The 4,270-nt window shown below is 36.3% G+C and overlaps 1 pseudogene; it reads right to left on the reverse strand.

Moving 5' to 3' along the window:
* Positions 1-335: 335 nt before the first annotated feature.
* On the reverse strand, positions 336-639 carry LOC118002343 (annotated as a pseudogene).
* Between the last annotated feature and the right edge of the window lie 3,631 nt (positions 640-4,270).

The raw sequence follows: 4,270 nt of genomic DNA on the forward strand, positions 1-4,270 counted from the left end.
TATTTCATTGATTTCCACTCTGATCTTTATTATTTCTCTTCTCCTGCTGGGTTTAGGCTTTATTTGCTGTTCTTTCTCCAGCTCCTTTAGGTATAAGGTTAGGTTGTGTACTTGAGACCTTTCTTGTTTCTTGAGAAAGGCTTGTATTGCTATATACTTTCCTTTTAGGACTGCCTTTGTTGCATCCCAAAGATTTTGAACAGTTGTGTTTTCATTTTCATTTGTTTCCATGAATTTTTTTAATTCTTTAATTTCCTGGTTGACCCATTCATTTTTTCTGTATAAAACATTTAATTTATTGGTCTTTTAGGGGTATCTGCTGTATCTCCAGTGTATTACAATTGAGCCATTAGTTTTGTCACTTCATCAACATTAACAGGTTCGTTTTCATGACACTGCTGAGGAATCAGCTGTTTCTGCAAAGATTCAAGGGAAAGGCCTTTTGAGAAATGGGCAAGTTCCTTTTGTATATCCACAAAAGCTTTCTTCACTCTGTTAACTTTTTCATCATTCACAGTGTTTATCTTCTTAAGATTAGTGGTAACTGGTTTTGCTTTGTTTTTAGACTTAAAGATTTTTTTGGCTGGCTATATGAAATACATTCCTGGACTTCTGTCCTCTTAGTTTGTTCTTGGCCATTGTCTTCAATACCCTCATGCAGCAACTCATGCTCCAGCTGACACCATCTACACAGAGAAGATCTTTTTTTTAGTAGGATGCTCTTTAGCCTCCATATATTTGAGTTCTTTCCAAATTTCCTCTTGTGATTGAGTTATAGTTTCAAAGCATTGTGGTCCAAAAATATGCAGGGAATGATCCCAGTCTTTTGGTACTGGTTGAGACCTGATTTGTGACCCAGGATGTGATCTATTCTGGAGAATGTTCCATGTGCACTAGAGAATAATGTGTATTCTGTTGATTTGGGATGGAATGTTCTGAATATACCTGTGAAGTCCATCTGGTCCAGTGTGTCATTTAAAGCCTTTATTTCCTTGTTGATCTTTTGCTTAGATGATCTGTCCATTTCAGTGAGGGGCGTGTTAAAGTCCCCTACTATTATTGTATTGTTGTCAATATGTTTCTTTGCTTTTGTTATTGGCTTATATAATTGGCTGCTCCCATGTTAGGGGCCTAGATATTTAAAATTGTTAGATCTTCTTCTTGGATAGACCCTTTAAGTATGATGTAGTGTCCTTCCTCATCTCTTATTATAGTCTTTGGTTTAAAATCTAATTTGTCTAATGATTGCCACCCCAGCTTTCTTTTGATGTCCATTAGCATGGTAAATGGTTTTCCACTCCCTCACTTTCAATCTGGAGGTGTCTTTGGGTCTAAAATGAGTCTCTTGCAGACAGCATGTCTTTAAATGACAACCCTAAAGAAGGGAGAAATGGGAACACCTTGGGTCTTGGTGTAGTCGATGATGTACTGTGGTCCTCAAATATCCCTTCAAGGCTAAGGATGATTTTTTGCAGGGCTAAGAATGGTTTTTTGCAGGTCTGAAAACTCTACAGGCTGATGTGCTAATGTGAGATCTCTGAATAGAAAAGCCTTACCCAAATCACAATCCATTCTGGAGAGAGCCTAGATTTAAGACTGGTAGAGGGGAGGGTATAACTGTCCCCTCATTCCACATCCAGGAAAATTCTAAATTCATATCCAGACCTTCAAAGCTTTATAAGTGAAGAAGTGAGTCCGGCATGTGATGGTATCTTCCTTCTCTGCCCACTACTCTTTCTTTCTCTTTGCCTTCCACAAGTATTGATCACAAAAGCTCTGATAAGCTTGGCTTACTGATTTCTATTTCAGCATTGACAATGGTGCTCACTTTAGTTAGGCTCCTCTGAATCCTTCTTTTGACTGGACCTCAGCTTGACCTCTGTTTTGGCCAGTTCATCCACTTTTAGCAATAATTCTGCCAGATCCACAGTTTAGCTGAAATTCCTCAACCTTGGTGTCTGATCACATTTCTCACCTCTCACTCTCAGTATCCATGCCTTACCAAGTCATGGTATGCCTTACCAAGAATCCTATGTCAGTTTAAGAATTACCCTAAAGCTACATTTTTAGAATTGGACTCAATGTAGTAAAAGATTGATAGTTTACAAACCCATGAGTGACATAATCAGAACCATGTTTAGATCATTATGTAAGTGGCATATGTAAAATGACTCAGATGAGGGCAATTAGGGAGAAACTGCACATAACCCACACCCATATATATACACACACACTTATAATGTATAATGATGTAATATATGAATACATACATGTGCTTATTTTTGAAATTTATGATGAGCACATTCTTATATTAGAATATTTAGATCTACAGAACTACATTAACTTAAATATTTAAAAATTAAATTAATGCTGTTATAATCCAAAGGCCTTGGTTTCATTTCACTAGTTTTATATCTACTGGTGTTTGTATTTGATTGTATACAATTATTTCTATCGTGGGGTAAGAACACTTAACATGAGATTTTATCCTTTTAAAAGATTTTTAAATGTATAATACAGTATTGTTAACTATATGCAAAATGTTTCATACCAGATCTCTAGAATTTATTCATCTTGGGCAACTGAAATTTTATACCCATTGTATACCAACTCCCTATTTCTTCACCCCAGACCCTCGCAATTATCATTCTACTGTTTCTATAAATTTAATTTAAATGATACTTCACATAAAAGGAATCATGCAGTATTTGTATTTCTGTGACTTGTTTACTTTGCTTAGCATAACGTGCCCCATGTTCATCCATCTTGTTATAAATGGCAGGATTTCCTTTTTTTTTTAAAAAAAGGTCTATTTATTTTGAGTAAGGGAAAGGTGGTACTAGGTAGGAAGAGATGGGTAAGGGGTCATGGGATCAGGCTTACAAAATTCAAAAATGTGGGAGATGAAAGGAAACCAGAGAGAAGGAAACAAACCAGATCATTCTGTCCTAGGTGTCAGAGGTGGGGTCTTGTTATAAGAGCTACTTGTGACCAACTAAGAATTATGGACCCTAAAAAGAAAGGAAGATACTAGTCCTTTTAAGAAGGACTAGTATCACTAGTCCTTACTCGATGGTGCTATCAGTAGAGATGTTAAAAGATTTAAGTTCCCTGGTTAGCTTTCTATAAAAGACATCGCTAAAAGCTCTTGGTGGCAACCATGTTGGGACCCCTCTCACTCCTGAGAGCTTTTTTTCTGTAACCTTGCTTAATAAACTTCTATCACTTTACTCATTCTCCTTTGTCCGCGAGATTCATTCTTCAACTCCATGCAACAAGAACCTAGCTCTCCCACATCAATTTTAGAGAAAGAGAGAGAGAAAGAACATGAATGAGAGTGAAGAGTAGAGGGAGAGGGAGAGGAGCTCAAGCAGGTTCCCCCCACAGACCATGGAGCCTGACATCGGGCTTGACCTTAAGACCCTGAGATCATGATCTGAGCTGAAATCAAGAGTTGCATGCTTAACTGACTGAGCCACCCTGGCACCCCAGGATTTCCTTCTTTTTTAAGGGTAAATAATATATGTGTGTGTGTGTGTTATGTGTGTCATACTTTCTTTTTCCATTGATGGAAACTTAGATTGTTTCCATTTTGCGGCTATTTTAAATTCTTTTTTAATAAATACCCTGAATTGGGATTGCTGTTCCATGTGGCAGTCTTATTTCTAATATTTTGAGACACCTAAATACTGTTTTCCATAGTGGTTTTACCATTTTATATTCCCATTAACAGTGTACCAGTTTTCTAGTTCCTCTAATTCCTCACCCAAACTTTTTTGACAGTATTTATCCTAATAAACAGATGCAATAGTGTCTCATTGCAGTTTTGATTCCATTTCCATGAGTAACAATGATATTATACACCTTTTATTTTACCTGTTGGTCTTTGTATGTCTTTCAAGAAATTTCTATAAGTTCCTTTGCCTAGTTTTAATTGGATTATTAGATTTTCTCTGCCATCTACTTATAGGAGTCCTTTATATATTTTGGAAATTAACCATTTATCAGATACAGGTTTTGAAAATATTTTTTCATACTACAGCTTGGTTTTCATTTTGTTTCATTTGCTGCATGGAAGTTTTATAGTTTTATGTAATCACACATGTTTTTGCTATAGTTGTCTGTGCTTTTGGTGTCCTATCCATGAAATCACTGCCAAGACCAACATCATGAAGCATTTCTCTTAACCTTTCTTCCAGGAATTTTACAATTTCAGGTCCTACTTTTGAGTCTTTAATTAATTTTGAGTTAATTTTTGTGGATAGTGTAA

The sequence above is a fragment of the Mirounga leonina genome, unplaced genomic scaffold (genome assembly GCF_011800145.1).
Source record: "Mirounga leonina isolate KUSES-001 unplaced genomic scaffold, KU_Mleo_1.0 Mir_82, whole genome shotgun sequence".
Taxonomy (NCBI): domain Eukaryota; kingdom Metazoa; phylum Chordata; class Mammalia; order Carnivora; family Phocidae; genus Mirounga; species Mirounga leonina.